The sequence below is a fragment of the Mastigoproctus giganteus genome, chromosome 8 (assembly GCF_048544385.1).
Source record: "Mastigoproctus giganteus isolate SK-2022 chromosome 8, ASM4854438v1, whole genome shotgun sequence".
In the NCBI taxonomy this organism is placed as follows: domain Eukaryota; kingdom Metazoa; phylum Arthropoda; class Arachnida; order Uropygi; family Thelyphonidae; genus Mastigoproctus; species Mastigoproctus giganteus.
Window position 1 is genome coordinate 134366378 of NC_143582.1, and position 18141 is coordinate 134384518.

The window sequence follows — 18141 nt, forward strand, 5'->3', positions numbered from 1 at the left end:
ATTTTATTAGTAATTCTGCTGGTGTTTGTTATAAGTCTGTACAAATCGGGTGTGTACGTGAGTTTAATAATAGAAAAAATATATAACAATTCTTTTTATATTAAAAATTATTCAGGCGCTGGCTTCTACTGGAGGGGTTGGGCGACATCATATTACACAAATTAATATAAGATATTTCAAATTTTGGGAGAAAAGCTGTAAAGTAACTGGTATTCAAATCCCTCATTAACGGAAAATATTGAAATGCACTTTGTATCCTTTTTATAACTTTAACTAATAAAACAAGTAACGGATAAAACTACAGATATTTTACGGCGTAATGAAATATTGCAAACTATCACACAAAGTTTCCTATTTCTGAAAACTGTCTTCATGGCGAAACTGCTTTTGGCGACATCTATAGTTATTTCAATATTTTTCAAAGCGAACATTAGGTACTATGTTCTAAAAGAGTGTGGGTTATCTTATACTTTATGCGGTAAGATGGCATGGCGAAGAAAAAGTGGAGTCATGTGATACACACACCTTGCCATCAAACATATTAGCTTTCTCAGTCGATACAGGGTACCCGACGTGTAGGTGTCACTGACAGCTGGTCGTATAAGCTTCACTTTCTTCGCGTTCTGAGGGACAGTCGAGTTTCTTTCTTTTTTTTTTTATTATTATTATGATAGCGGAAGGTGGTTGTTGAGTCATGCGGTGTATGTCACGTGCTACAGTAATTACATCGTTGACACTAGACATTCAAAGACACTGATGTTATGCCTGTTAGTGAAAAAATATTCGTAATATTGTTGAAGCTGTAACTGAAGATTCTGTGGAATTTTTACACGACTCCTGTAGAAAGAGAGAGCAGCTTGCATACTTGTGTCAAACATGGAGATAATTTTAAGGAAGGCGGCGGTCTCCTTAGTGCAAGAACTGTTTCTGGCATTTACGACATCTCACATAAGCCGTGATTACTTCCTCGGAAGACACCTTTCCACCTGTCTTTAGTTTCCTTTCAAAATACACGCCGTGAATCAGATCTCACTCACTCGACTTTCCAATGATCTTAATTAAAAGTCTGACCGCTCAAAGTTTGCAAGTAATGGCGAAGAACTTCATTTATCCTTTATACAGAATTCAGCGTCTTCCAGACAAGCAAAGCACGCGTTAATATTTTGCGAACTTTTGACAGAGTCCAATGGGTCCTCTTCATCAGAACTTAACTTTTTCTCATGCAGCAGTAAACCTAGCCCATTATGTCAAACTCTTACGACACACACACACACACACACACTGAAGGCCAACTTCAATTAGGGAAAGTTATGCATGCATGCATTACCCCCACCCACGCACCCCCCGAAAATAATATAAGAATATACAGAATATGTTCGTCTAATCTGAACTGTAGGTTTATTTTTGTATGTGAGTGAAACTGAGATTATTTAACAAAGTTTCAGAAAGCAAATTGTTTTTCAAGCATTTCTCAAAGTGTTATACGTATTTCCCTGTAGGTTCCACGCTTCCATAGACAACTATGTTCTAATCACATCACAGTCCCGCAGTGATGCGGGACTGTGATGTGATTAGAACATGCCCACTTCACTCTTCTTTGTGTACAATCACTTGCCGTAGGCAAGTGGCGTATTTCCGCACACTAAAGGGATATTCTGGGCTCTGGAACAGACTTCACGGTCTACGACCACCGTCACTTCTCCAAAGATGCGCATACTTCGAAACACACTTTTGCTTTAAATATTTCCATAGGAAACTGTCTTATGAGCGAGATTTGACAAACCATAGTACACACGCATTCTGATAATCAAGATATAGGTTAGGCAGCATTCTGATCATAGAATTGGTTCTCTAGTATGTCTGAAGGAACAAAAAAAAACCTTATGCTTAAAAGGTTACCAGCTTAGACTCTGCAATGTCTGACTTTTACCACCAAAGAGCGATAGTGATAGTTATCCGAATTATCATCATGATAATAAATTCATTAACGTTTTCGCTTTCCCCTCCAGTTTCCGAGTCTAAACCCTACTAAATACCTGTGTAATGCATCTGAACGTGTTACAGCAGGCAGTCAAGTCTGCTATGGCCTTGTTATGGTCTGCCATAACAACTGATAGCAGATTAATTGAACGAACGATCAATGTGTTGCTCTGTTTCAATGTTTCGACAGAAAAACAAAGGTTACATACTTCATGGATAAGAAGTTGATGTAAGCAATATTTACTTTTCGGAATCGGATGGGTACCAACAGAAATGAGTAAGAATCTTCATACCTAACTCATGCTGCTACTCACTTCTAACTGTCCTGTAACTTTTCAAAACAAAAGTCCTATCTTTTATTGACTTTTCTTAACATACTTATTAGAATACCATTCAACTGTAAATCTGCATTCGTGTAATGGGACTTTTAGAGAGAGAGAAGAAGAAGAAGAAGAAGAAAAACAAACACACTCCTGTAGCTCTAATATCAGAAAAAAGGGATCTTCAGAACTCAAAGATATGAGGACAAGACCTTTAAATCTATGTGCGGCTTCTTATGGAGTACCCTAAGTCCTTCAATTTATTTTCATGGACAAGAATGCATTTCCGCTTGCTCAACTGACTGGTGAACGAATTCCATAAATTTGAGGATATTCTTCGGATGGAATAGCCAACCAGACCTGTAGACTTAACTCTGACAGAGGGAAATAATTTCGGGCACATAAAATCCCTCTCACATCCTTCTCCATTTGCTAAGATCTATTCTGGTAGAGAATTGGATTAATCACAGCAGGATCTTATCATCAGCCTTATAGACACGAAAGCTGTTTAGCTGTTAGGGAGTGATCATATTCCCTATTAAACGCTTGAGTTATGAAACCCCTCAGTGTTTCGCAGCCTTAACCAAATTCAAGAAAAACAGATGCGTATTTCTTTACAAAGTCGATATAATTGTGTCTTGTAATAACAGTCTTGCGCACAGTGTTTGATATAATTCCATCAAATATTATATTTTTCAACTTGGATAAAATTCCCAGATGCGCTATCGTCTGGGTAAACTTCATACTACATCCTTAAGATGTACACGGTTGTCTTGATATCTTAATTTCACGATTGTAACTTGTGATTCTATAAATCCAGCGGTGCGCCCTGGACACTGCCACTCAAACATTCCACAATACAGACGGCCTTCATATGATGTCGAGCCGCTGTCTTATAACTTCAGTGTAGCGAAGCTCCCCAAACAATGAAACACTGACATGGGAACAGTCAATAAATGAAATCCTGGATGGGTTAATAAAGCAGGACATAACAAACCCTGAGAGCCCCACACAGACAACCATCCGAATTCAGCACCTGACTTACAAAGCAACAGATAGAGAGGATGACTTCACACATGAGGAAATAAATGCAGCAATACTCTCCTTCACAGATGGAAAATGCCCAGGATTAGATCTGATAGAGGTAGCAATAATGAAGAGACTGTGGAAAACAAATAGCACAGTACTGGAAATCCTCTTCAACACATGTCTACATGAGGGCACCTTCCCTGCCCCCTGGAAAACAGCAAACCTTAAAGTCCTCATTAAACACCCTGATAAGCCCCCCAACTTAGCTTCCTCCTACCGCCCCATTGCCCTACTTCCTGTCATAGGCAAAGTCCTAGAAAAACTAATAGTAGGCAGATTCCTACAATACTATACCAAAAAAAATCTTTCCTCACACTGCCAATTCGGCTTCACCCCTGGCAAGTCAGCTGTGGGAGCTATCAAACAAGTTCTTAATACTATCACTTCATCGGAATTTAAATATGTCCTAGGTCTCTTTGTAGACTTTAAAGGTGCCTTTGACACCTTATGGTGGCAAAGTGTGCTGGCAAGGTTTCGAGAGGCAGAGGTCTCAATTCCGATCTATCGTCTAATTACAGACTACTTCTCAAACAGGCACCTTGTGGTCTCAAGTGGAGCATGCTCCGTAACAAGACCGGTGACCCGCGGCTGCCCACAGGGATCTGTTCTTGGCCCAGTTTGCTGGAACATGGTCCTTGATGAGTGGCTCGCAAAAGATTTCCCCCAAATAACTAAAATAGGGTATGCAGACGACCTTGTTCTGCTCCTACAGGGTAACTCACGGCTTGAGCTGGAAACCAGAGCAAGAGAGGCCTTAAATGATCTAATCTCCTGGTGTGCAACAAACAAACTAGAATTGTCTGCAGAAAAAACAAAACAAGTCCTTTTTAAGGGAAAACTCAACAGAAACAGACCCCCATTAATAAAAATCAATGAACAGAGTATAGGTAGGGAATCCACTTACAAGTATTCAGGAGTCATACTAGATGAGAAACTAAACTTTGTAGAGCACGCAAAATATCTAAGAAATAAAACCCAACAATTAACAGGAAAATTATTGAGAATTGCCCGGAAAAAGTGGAACATAAAATCATCTACACTGGCAATGTATTACAAATGTCTATTCCTACCCATTATATGCTACGGAGCAGGTGCTTGGGCACCCAGCATTAAACACAGCCTAGTAAAAAAATACTTAATGCAGGCACAGAGAATTTTCCTGCTGGCCTCCTCCAGAGCATGTAGAACCATCTCTACATCAGCACTCCAGATAATATGTGGTAAAATACCAATAACATACGAAATTATACAGGTATATCTAAAATACTATAGAAGACAAGGAACCCCACATTCCCTAGGAGAATATACAACAGATCCAAATGAGACAGATAAGGAAGAAAAAAGAAGATTAAGAGAAATGTTCATTACAGACTGGCAAAGAGAATGGAGAGAAGACACCAAAGGGAGAACAACATACCAGTTCATCCCCCTGGCACAGGAAATAAATAAAAACAATAAACCCTGGTTGAGCCCAGATTTATATACTACCTTCCTCCTGTCGGGTCATGGAAGCATAAATGCAAGACTGCATGCTCTGGGGCTGGCTGATTCCCCCAACTGCAGATGCGGGTCACTGGAAACCGTACAACATATAATGCTCGAATGCATAAACTACACAGACCTGAGACAACCATTCCAGCTTGTAACAGAAGTGTATCACACTGAGGATTTCCCCAAAGTGCTGGAATCACCAGATAACTTTCAAGCATTAGTAAACTTTGCAACAAGTGCATTCAAAAGAAGAAGAACCCTCCTCGGTATGCCGGAGTAAAGCAAGAGGCAACACACAAGCCCATAACTAAAATTGGGAGAGAGGACACAGCATGGATGGAGACTAACCTACGGAAAGGGACTGATATATATTCTCAGTACCCATGCTAAAAATACCACAATAAAAAGGAATACATGCTGACTGCAGCACTGTCATTTCAGATAGTCATAACAATGGACATAAACTGTACATGTACCAGGAACAAAAGACCAGTCAACCCCAACATGGCAAAAGTCTAAGACACAACAAGTGAGTAAGGGAAATGGAGAGTATACCCTATGCCACAGAAATATGACAATAACAAGAAGTAATGATTGCAACATGGAAAACAACAAAAATAAATTCAAGGGCATGGTACTGAACAACATCCTCAGTGCCCATGTTTCAGACAACACGGTGCACTTACCACACAAGTAGTTTAGCACCATTAAGAAAATACATGTTGACTACAATAGTATCTTCTTAGGGAACCTCAACAACGGTCATAAACCTTATATGTACCACAAATTATCAGTACCAGGCTCACTCAGACCAGTTAACCCTGTCAGTGCCTGGGCCTAGGGCACATCTGGTAGGTATAGGAAGCAGTGAATAATTGTCCTAGATCATGGTAGTAGTGAATAAGTGTCCTAGATCACAGTATGAACCACAAACTATTAGTGCCAAGCTCACTAAGACCAGTTAACCCTGCCAGTGCCTGGGCCCAAGGCTCATCTGGTAGGCATAGGAAGTAGTGAATATTTGTCCCAGATCACAGTAGCACTGCAAGAACAAGAAGGAATGATTGAGGCATAGAAGACAACAAGAAGGGAGGAAAGGGAAGGAAAGAGAGTAGAAGGAAAAGGGGAAGAAGAGAGACAGAATAAAATCAAGGGGCAGGTCACTGAATCACATTCCCAGTGCCCATGCCTCAGACAGCTCACCCTGCAAGTAGTTAAGTGCCAATGAGAACAAAGCAGGTTGACTGCAACACTGACATCACAAATTACACCAAGGGCTGAAAACTTTGTACCTCACATCAACAGTACCAGGCACAATAAGGCCAGTTAACCCTAACATTGCCAAAGCCAAAGGCACATCAAGTGAGCAGAGGTAATGGGGTGAAATTCCCAGGTCACAATAGTATGACATGGACAACAAGCAAAGATTGAGACATGAACAACAACAAAGAAGAAGGGAAGGGGAAGAGAAGAAACTTTGTCCCCTCATTCCCACTCTTGGTCAGGATTGAGCCCTGCAAGAGATGGAATAGTACATCCCTCCCACTCTTGGCCAGGACTGAGCCCTGTGAGAGATGGGGTATAGGGATATCGAAAAGTAAATGATAGTCCTTATATTATTATAGTTTATTTTATTTTATTTATTTTATTTTAATATATTTTACTTTATTTTATTTATGTTAATTATCTTATTTTATTTTACTTTACTTTATTTTAATTGTTTTATTTATTTTATTTTACTTTACTTTATTTTAATTGTTTTATTTATTTTATTTTATTTTATTTTATTTCATATCTAAGGGGAAATAAAACCAAAAAAGTGTGCCCTGGTAATTCTGAGGGGACCTTCCGTGATGCATTACCCGGCCACACAGGATTAACTTGATGGGACATCAGACGTCCAAAAACTTAACCACAGGACCGGATCAGTCCGTGTCCTCTTAAGATACAGTAGATCCTGGCTGCCTCCATGTGGCTAGGGATGGGAGTGAGGGGCTGTGACACAAACCTGCCACAGCCCCCTACTGCTAAATGCCAGGTGCCGGCTAACACACAACGCAAACACAACACTAATGCACACCTAATTACATATTTCATCTATCAGATGCATTTTTTTTTTTTTTTTTTTTTTGTTTTGTGTTAAATATATACGTGAAATTTTGATGCTCTTTTAAGTTCTTTTCTAAGCCGGCAACTTGGCAAAAAGCCTAACAAACGGCGGATATAGGGGAAACCCTGGAAGCCGCTAATAACTTACAAATACACTTTATCTGTATACATGTCGCGAATGGATATATATGTGAGAATGTATATAAATTGTATATAAATCTTGTATCATGTATATATAAATGGATGTATATAAATCTTGAGAATGTATATAGAATTGTGTGTATAAATAAATGTAAAATGTAAAAATGTAGCAGTGTTGACTTGTTTGACCCAGAAGCATAAACTCAAAAAACAGGCCAGTCTTCTAGACGTGGACACATTTTGGTATTTTCTTGGCCAATTTCTGGATAGAGAAGACCACTCAAAAAAGTTCTTAAAACATGATATCATATACTTCTTAATCAACGCATTTCTGATACAACTGCTGATAAAACGCCTGATACAATTGTCAAAGGAAAATTTCTTAAATGTAGCCACTTGCAAAGGCTTTACCGAGCATTTTCTGCTCTTTCAAATTATTCATAATACAAATTTTGGTAGATTCGACTTGCTAAACTATATTAATTTTTACAATTATGGCATTGATTCTGAATGAACACTGCTGAAATCCGTACTACAGAAATTACTGAAATTCATAATCACGCGCGATTTCCAAGTAACGGTTATATCAGGCTAAATCATCAAACGCGGATGGAAGGGACGAAATGAGTCACAGCGAACACCCTTCACTGCGCAGAACAGCAACAGGAGGCACACGCGGCCTGATCCTTTCGTTGTTCAAGAGGTGGCGGAACACAGCAGCGAAGAAGCAATCGTGATCTCGAAAAGAAAACCAAGCAGATTCTTTAACTATAGACTCGCAGTAATGAAATTTATTGCAGAATATCTATTTTGTATGTGCACAGCAATTTTCTATTTGGTTACAGTTACTTTTTGATCTATGCAAATATGCATTCAAGCATAACTAAGATTTCAAAAATAAATTTAATACTCATATTAATAATTGAACATCGCTTGACACATTTAACGTATACCTCAATAACAGCCGAGGCTACAAATGGAACTGTTTGAAATTTAAACGAATTTCCAGTTATCTGAAGAACTCTCGGTCCAGTATACAAAGGTTTCCTATAGACAAATTATAATTAATCACTACTTAATAAATACGATCTAATAGGATAAGCTTTACGATAACAGTACAAGATAAATAAATTTTCTTCTTCTTCTTCTTCTTATAGGTTAATTTTCTTCTGTTACTGCAAAGATGAGGCACAGAAAAACAATAAAATAAAATTTAAAAATATATAAACGAACGACCCTTGAAATACAGAGGAGCAGCGACTCAGAATCGCTGCTCTTCGGGATATTCGCACACATCCCCATGGGTCCCCACTGAATAGTAAAACGTCTTCACTACGTTCGCCAATGAAAAGGGAAATTAAATATAAATTAGGGAGAGACTTCTTATATGTGAACACTAGCCTGAAAAACGGATACCTTGCGCGAACTTCTGCTGTTGTGTCCATATCTTTCCTGCGATATTTAAGAAGGTTAATTGTCAGTTGTGACGAAGAAATGATAAAATATTCAAGTGACAATTTTTAAAGAAATAATTTGTTTAATTATTCATAATCAAAGAGATTTAAAAAATGAATTGTTACCATTTGATCCTAGAATTTTTGTACTCAGTGCCGGAAGAATCCATCCGTTATACAATCAGGAGGGTCCACAAACAAAGAAACACGTCATCATCTTATATGAATCTAATCATGATGATTTTATGTATGATGGGTCTCCAAAATTAAATATGTACCTTTGATGAATTAAGCTAGTTGCTGGCATCGAAGTCTGTTAAAACCTTTTGCGGTTCTACAGCGTGTGCAAACTGTCTGGGTTCGAATCCTTCTCAACAGGCGGAAATTTTAGGAGCTGTTTCAACCGTGGCCAAGTTAGTCGGTCTCGGAAGACAATGACGTGTGTGTATATTATTATTGTTCATTCAGTGAAACAGGCAAACCGAACATAGAACACACGCAATTTTACTGACACAGTACACTGACTCCTCACTGCCTAGTTCCTTTGCCCCACAATATGACAACTATAATTTCATCAAAGATACAGTTTATCACCTTTGGTTTTTCACCAAGGATACAGCTTATTACCGCAACCCACCAATGAATAGGATCGTTATCGCTATCAGAGAAATAACTTCCAATATACACCATGAAGTGTGAAATAAATCGAAATTTCGCTGGATTATCTGCCGAATCACCTTCGGAGCCCACAACGAATCTGTAAACGAATTATTTCTCTTCATCGCTTTCCCGTATGAAAAATAAAGTAGTAATAAATATCTGAACTGAAAAGCTATCGTATAATTATCCCGTATAATTTACAACAATTTGCAAAACAAATTTTATAATCTGATATTTTTATCCCTTCTTACTTGAATGGTACCACTGATATCTATAAATAACACTCAGATTTCACTCGTCCCACGATGCGACATCAATTTCTATCTGCACATATAAAAAATATGTGCAGATAGAAATTATATGGTTTAGGTAACTTCTGTACTACTTATAAACGTTGCGGTTGCTAAATCTAAATTGAGAGTAACAATTTCTTGTATTTATTTCACTGTCCCGCACTACTGTCTTTGTAAATAAACGCGTTTTGCTACCACGAATGTCAGAAAAAGGGTATATGTTATCGACACTACGAATTCACCATTATAACAGTTAATTTTTGACACTTCATAGGAAATGATGTGGTCTACATAAATAAAAGACATTATTAACGAGATAAAGGTTAAAACTACCTATGACTTGATTCTCATAATTATAAATATTATAATAATCATTTCATTATAACAATTTCCAGCACAGGACTCCATTCTGGATAACAATTGTATAAACGTTTCGCAGAGGCTACAGAATTCTTCTTCAGATTTCTTCTTCTACAGAAGCAATCAGAAGAAGTAATCGATCACATCCGTGCTGGCCGTGGCTCTCTAGAAGCTCTGACTGTTACAAATCAACGAAAACTAGGAGATCAAAACCGTGCTCAATCATTCTAATTGCTGTCCAAGTATCTGAAGTAAAATTTATTTAGCCAAAAGTCCATATTTTGGAAGTGAAGGTAGACAAATACATAAAAAACGCGTACAATGTTTTCTTGCTATTGGAAAATCAACTATTAGAAGTTAAAGGCTCAGTTTCGCTGAAAATGAATTGTTATGTATCTCTTAAGCTCCAAGCTATTAGTTTATTTCAGTTATTAGAACGGTTTATAGCAATAACTTATATTTTAAATTATCTACGTTCAGAACCTTTCTCTCTCTCAAAAAATTACTTGAAAACGAAAGCATCATTATCAAAGACATTAAAAAAAAACAAAAACAAATAAATTGTTATCATTTGATCCCAGAATTTCTTAGTACTCAATACCGGAAGAATCTATACCTTATACATGCAGGAGGGTAGCAAAGCATTGGATCATGTGATATTTAATTGAATCATCAATTAAATATCACATGTAATTTAATACATCATGATCATTTGGGACTAATCTTAGATCACATACTCTTCAATTTGCTGACCTTTGCGATCAAAGACTTCACATTAATCGTTCTTTGTTCTAAAGTTGATACCTCCTCGTATGATAGCTTCTCATCGTGTCCTTTGACCAAAGTTATTCGTATAATTAGGATTATACGAACTATATATCAAGTTATTCGTATAATCATTTAAACTCATCTTTCAAGACTGATGGAAGTTTGTTGTTAATGGGAAACAACAATTCAACTTATTTTTCGACTTAGAATTGGTCTACGAGGCCTTCACCTCCAGCTGATGAGATAAAGATCTCCAGAACTTGTCTTACAACTGGTGTCCAACATCCAACAGATTGCCTATTGGAAATCGCTGTATTTTCTTTGGTATACAATAATTCCCGAAATAATATGGAAAATTTCTGCGAGTCCCACTGCAATTTTCCAATAGTTTCGTGCGATCATACACTACGACCTCACGAAATAGTAGCGCTACTTTATAGAAAAATATATTAGAACTTGTATATAAGCAGCGCAAGCATTATATATGCTAATAGAGGACCATCAGACAAAATGCAGAATATATTTTCTTTAATGACTAAAACTAAGCGCTACCTTCGTAAATTGGTCACTTAACACCTCCCATAAAAAAAGGCTTCAGAAATATAGTTAATTGTAAATAAAAACTAAACTTAATTCATTTAATTTGATGTCTACTCAATTTCAGCTTTTGTTGAACTTAACACTTAAGGGAAGGATGGAAAGGGAAGGGAAGAGCTGAAATGCATGTGCCGAAGCTCCAAAGCAAAGAAACAAAAAATGGAAAAGAAACTCGGAATATAAAAAGCACAACAGCAGTTCAGAAGAAACAGCAATAATAATATGGTCGCAGCAGTGCACATAAGGCATTAGGTTGATGCTGAGTAGCTGCATGAGACGCCAAGTGCCCAAATTCTTTCATGCAAAAACCTCATTTTAGTGGACAATGATGTAAAGACACGTAAACATGTAATATGCATAATTACTCGGCTGTAATTAAGTATTCAGTTACAGTAATTTACTGTAGAAACAGCGCCTCTCTCTTTCTCTCCAGCTTGGGAAGATGCCCGTAGGTTACTCTGCTTGTGGGAAAGGAACTTTGTATTGGCAGGTGGCCTCGTGACATTTATTCCATCTCACTATACTGATGGGTCGTAGCATTATGCAGAAAGTTTCCCGACTAATCTGAATGTAAAAGAAAGACTGCAAGTAAGAAAACATTATGATGCCCAAACGAGGTGCTCCGCTTTCCCCCTCTAATAATCTATTCTTTCCAACTGCACAGATGCATGATAGAGGGGTCAGCCACAACACGAACAAACGGACGATTGCTTTATTTTCCATATTTATACACTAGAGAGAGTGTATACGGAACCCATCATCATACATGGAATAGCATGGAATGATATGCGAGACAAGGACATTAAACAGGCAGCCATAGCATCGTGTACCAAAGGGAAGACACCGACTACTCAGACCTCGCAACGCGCTACATGTTTACAGGAAGAAATGCATTCTAACTAAGAAAGGAGAGTCACTCGGGGGCAAGTAAATATGTAACAATTGCCTAAAATCCCAAGATGTTCATATAACATTGCATTTTTGAAATGAATCCCATCTCAAAAATATAAAGGTAAGGGGGGGTGCAATAATGTGTATCGGTACATACACCGCATATGAAGAAAGGAAAGAAGAAGTGCTTTTAGTAAAATAAACCAACAAATAGAAAGGACAACTAAGGTCCCAATCAGAATTCGGAATGGCAAAAAACAAATCCGAAAAGAAGGTGAGAAGTCGCACTGCTCAAGAATAATGCCTAAGTTTCGAAATGAACTGTAAAAAAAAAAAAAAGGTACGGTTAAAGTAAATAAGGTTTCATTTGAAAAATTTAATATATGTAATACGTATAATGTTTTAAGATTAAAACTTTAAGCTATAAAGCTACTTGTAAAATAAGAACATAGTAAGAATAAACAGCCATCAAGAAAAAATATCACTATCATCAAAATACACATTATAGAGATCGCAAAAAAATAAAGAGCACGCTGGTTTCCTTGAAGAAAATTCTACATCAATGACTACAAACTACAGAGTAGCCAATCTTCGAGTTTTTAATGGAAATCGACGAAAACCAATAAGTTTCTTTACTGCATTTTTGTGCCACATCTCTCATCCAGTCATTTGTAATTCTGTTCCTTCTACTCATTACACACTTATCTTGGCTTCTGATTCTTATGTAAATATTTAGATATATCTTACTTAACTTTTATTTGTAAAGGACACTAATTGACTCGAACAGGAGAAAAAAAGAGCGTCACCACAGCAAACGTTAAAAAACAGCGAAAATGAGAATCCATTTGGGGTACTGAATGATAATAGCTAAGCAATATTTTGGTCTTCTTAGCATAAAATCAATCGTAGCATGAAATGAAAATTTGAAACCTATTTTGTAAGAGGACATAAGAGAAGGGATGGATGTGTGTGTGTGTGTGTTCAGTTCCCTTCCTTGAATAAATACCGTCTATTGACGCGCTCTGAGTAAAACCGAACAAAATACGCGACCCCGAATTGCAAATCAAGAAACTAATGTATCTTAATGAGTACACAAAATTCACTTGACACTTAAGTAACGAACATTTAATATAATGAGACGTTGGGGAAAGGGAAGGGGGCAAGAATGAGATGCCTTTGCTAAAAACGTTTGTGCGTCTTAAGAAAAATTCAATAAATTGTTATAAGAAGGTTAGAAAAATGAACCATAAAAGAGGAAGAATAACAGAAGGAACGAGATTCGACTATTCTGTTTGTTGCTGAAGGCAGATTAATAATCGATGCACGTGCAATGTGGGGCATAAGCTTGCAAATAAAAGGACTGGGTCCTTTATTTTCGAGTCATCTCCGTCTACTGTTGCTGGAATGTTGGCCTGCCATCAATCCGGCAAATGGAATTAAGTTCACGATTTTAACTTTTCTTTCCACAACAAAGAAATTCGCGTCCCACAAATATTATACTATGGACAGAGAGAGAGAGTTCTGTTTAATGTGACAACTTCCCCCCCCCCAAATAACAAGTACTGACTAGTTCTGCGTAATTAAACTATAAATATTTCATAATAAAATGCAGCAGGTGGAGGACGACGAATAGAATTAAAAAATTACCAAAAATTAACCATACATTGGCCGAATTTTTTCAACCGCTGTTATTCACAGGTAATCTAAGTACATGACCAACCCCTTTACTGTCCTGCGACATCTGTAGCTACAGGTAGCAGCATGTGCATGGGGGCTCCACTGTTCCAACAACTGTTGCTCCAAAATACGGCTTTTCTAGACTAAAGCCCCAGGAAAATGTTGTCTGCATTTAAAGAATTCGCAAGGACAATTTAAAAAGACCAATCACCTTAATCTGTTGACAGTGATATAGAAGGACACTACACTAAACTTCACCTGACCATAAACCAAAATGGAGAGAAAAGCATCGTATGCGATCTTTATTCCTGACTATTACTCGCTTAAAGTAACTCAAATAACATGTCAGCCATTAAATGCTAATAATTCAAGTTATTAAAACACTATCAAGCAACAGGCCTCAAAATAATAATAATAATAAAACTCCATTATTTTTACTATTTGCATATTTTTTACACTTCTGAATCCTACACGTTTATTTCGGTAAAATATTGCGGTAGCTTGGTCATAAAAGTGGACATCAGAGATCTTCATTTTCTAGGTTTTATGATCGATGATTGAACAAACCTCATGCTCAATTCTTAATGCTGCGTTGACAGTAACCTGCACGTCATGTTATGAATTCATTAAGCAGTACATGCTGCCATTTTTTACCCAATGTTTACTCTTGATCTAAGTCAAAAAGAACCAAGTTACTCTTACTGAAAAAATGTATAAAACATGCGAACGGAGGATCAGTAGCAAAGGTTCCCTTCATTACACAAATATTTCAAATTCTGTTTCTTGTTTATAGAATATCATTTAATTTTCAGTTATCGTACCATATTTTACAAACTGTACAATTAATATGATGTCGTACGATGAGCTGATAGCCACGGGTGTTGAATTTTTACATCTCAACTGATTTGAGAAATCTTTCACATGTACTTGATATAATCATGTGTAATGTGATCTGAATATTTTCATAGAACCACTGCGTATTCAAAATTTACACCAAATGAAGTCAACAGTGCGTATTTATTATTACCATAATCCATCACGTGTTGTGAACTTCTGTCAGTGCGCATATCACGTGTTGTGTACCTGGTGATATCCCACCCACTCACGTGTGCTGTATTTGTTATGTCACAAAACGCATGCCGTGACATCATAGTGACATCAGCACATTTTATGCTATTTAAGTATTATTAAGACTGCGGGAGTAATATTGTTCATCAAAAGCACTCTATTTTCATCTGCAGAATCCAAATTATATTAGTTTACAAGTTCCTGGCAATGTGTTCACGTGCATTGTTCAGCAGAGTATTTTTATAGTTTGTTCAGAAGACTAGAAAACGTATAATCTTTATTTTAATGAGATACAAAAAAGGTGTAGTTTTTGAACTGAAACCGCAGTATCTGTTTCGAATAAAGTTCATCTACAGTACATAAAGGTTTTTTTAATTATTTCATTGCTTTTGACAAGGAGCAAAGAGTTGCCTTAAGTCTTAGAAAAGTTATGACCGAAGACGAGATTTGTGCAAAACTTTCCAGCTTAGGGGGAGGACCTGCTTCTACAGATAAATAAACACAGCAATCGAAAGTGCGCTTTGCGAAATGTCTGTTTAGATTTCAAACAGAAAATCATCTGGGTTTGTTTCTATTGTTTTCAGATTTCTTGGATCCAGTTTCTAAGATCTCACGATGCTTACCTCAATTCTTAGGTTTTTCTTATAATTATATCTTATTTTAAAGGAGAAAAATAGAACACTGACAAGTATATGTCTATTCTTGAGAGTTATATATCTCTAGAAAAATAATTTTCAGCTCCAGGAAGTCCACTATTAATGGAGGATCTTTGTCAGCAGGGAGTACCAGAAGATATCAACAATGCTCACTGATAAAAGAGTATATCGAACTCTTCCCCAACCCCAGAGCGTAACCGAAGTACTCGAGAAACCCTTCAAACTGCACTTCCCAGAAAATAAACAGAAGAAAAAAAATTTCAGTGTTTATAATCGCTTAGGTTTCGATTATATTGCAAAAGTTACACTGCTCTAAGTTCGGCAAGCACGAGAAAAGTTTCCGATGACGCCATGCCTTTTGCCTCGACCACCTAACGTAATTCGACGTTCGAGGATCGACTCGGAACCAAACTCCTTCGCCAACAAAGATAAGGGACAGAGAGAAAGACAGAAAGAACAACGAAACTGCCTCGAAATCTAAGGATACGAGGCACGTACCCTCAATGAACGCTGGATATATTCATAGATTTATCTAGACAGGGGGCAGCACGCACATACACCACGCAAACACACACGGTGACACAATACGCACGTTCGCTCACATGTGTATGCCGCTGTGCCGAGGACACCAAAAAGACCATGCAAGCCCCACCCCACGTTACACTTAAGTGTTGAAGTAAAAGAACACAAATACTCTTACCTATCTGAAAAAAACAAGACCGGACCCACGACCGTTAACTTCCTGTCTCCAGCCGCCTAAACTACGATGCTTCTCAGCGATCTACAGCATGTGGGCGTGCGGCGCGAGAAAGGATAGATATCAATGTACAGTTTCCTAGCTGGGACCTCTATCCTCCGAGAAGTAGCGGCCTTTATTTAGAGCTGTCTTCTGACGAACATCATTAATGTGTTTCCTGTAGTTACCATAGACAACCTTCCCTGTTTGACACGCGTCCTAATTATGTTCTATCGTAACACCCCAAACCCAGGCGCTAGCCACGTGACATAGCGAGGCAGTTGAGCCGTGCATCGGAGTATTGTGCGCATGCGCAACAGCTACAGTAACAGAGTGCGGAGGGTTCCACGCTGTGCAGACTGGGCTGTTACTGATGGAGCATGAATGACCATAAAGCTACGGAAGTGCGGCACGGTCAGCTGGCTAGCTTGACGGCGGAGACAGACATATGACGGAGGTGGGGAGAATGGAGAGAAAATTGAAGAGAGGGAGAATGGGGACGGGGAGGGGGGGATATAAACAATGCATGTTTGAATTTGCAATTTGGAACTGAGCCTCGTGAACCCTTAATAGATTGATAAAATAATTATTCTCCACTGAGTCTGGTAGAAATATTAGAGTGTTCTTTGGAGGAAAGGCAGTTAATTTCATTCAGACAGCAATGAAAGTGGCCAGAATAATAAACGAGGGTGGTTTTATTTATGGTAGCTTGTAGACAGAGCAGTTAAAATCAAAAAATAAAGGTGGGAGGAAGGGGAAGGAAGAGACGCGCATTCCAGCTTTGTCGAGATGCCCATATTCAATGACGATTTCGATATGAATGGATGTCTGAGAAAGTAAGCACGAGCGAGAACTCATTACTTGTATTAAGAGGAGTCGCTCTTGATGTAGCATAAAATACTGCTAAGGATCAAGAGAAGCCCGTTATGCAATCCGGCCCACAATTTTTTAGTATTTTTATTTTTCTTCCTCTAAAGAAATAGAAGTCGTAATGGTTATTATAAATTACTGGAAATACCTCTTCTGCCCAATTTCACATCTAGAATTTATAGACATTTGCTTATTAATAATGCAGGAATAGTTCACGAACAGCAGATCAACAGGCGAACGAAGTACACTACTTGACAAAATTAACAGCACAAAATGTTTTTCGTGAATATTTATTGACAACAGAGTCGCCGAATATTCATTATAATAGGCATCCTAGCTTGCAAATTCCGAGTATCCAACAGAAACCAATCTACCACCTTACAAAGCCGCACATTATGCAAATTATACATGCCTATAAAAACAGGGGTTGGGACCACATCATTTCATTTGCGTTTTTTTTTTTTTTTTTTTTGCTCAGTGGGATAGCCACATCTCCAGTACTCAGGATAGCAAGTAATCGTCGTTTAGACGATTCTTTGAGGTCACGGGCCGTCGGACAACTTGAAGAAGGGTAGTCGTAGGAGGTGGCACTTTGGTTTAATGTGTTACTTAGTGTCGTCTTCGCATTATGGAAGCAGTTTCAGGAGACAGAAACCATTACAAGAAGAGCTGACCAAGGTCGCCCGAGGGCTACGTCTAGACCGGATGAAATGCGTCTTGCAACAGCTGATATCCATGTCACTGAAGACCGTGCCTGCTGATCATACTGGACGAACATGTTGCGTCAACCAGAACAGACCGCCATCTGGTCTAACAGCAAGGCGGTACCAATAAGATGTCCTGTTATCAACTATCTCTTGTGGTTGCTGCAGCCACAGGTGAAAACATTTACAATTTAACTGTGTTAAGAAGGCCCAACTCAAGTAGCCTATACGCAAGGAAGCCAGTGGTGTGTGTCCCATGAACCCCAAACCATCGCAG

General features: G+C 38.1%; 1 protein-coding gene across 1 annotated transcript in view; it reads right to left on the bottom strand.

Annotated features, from left to right (window-relative positions):
- LOC150081831 (protein CASP-like) overlaps positions 1-16464 on the bottom strand; it is a 448000-nt gene extending 431536 nt beyond the window's left edge. Inside the window, exon 1 of the mRNA XM_090380333.1 lies at positions 16255-16464. The gene's annotated coding sequence lies outside the window, so the exon portion shown is untranslated. The remainder of the gene's footprint in view (positions 1-16254) is intronic.
- Positions 16465-18141: the final 1677 nt, after the last annotated feature.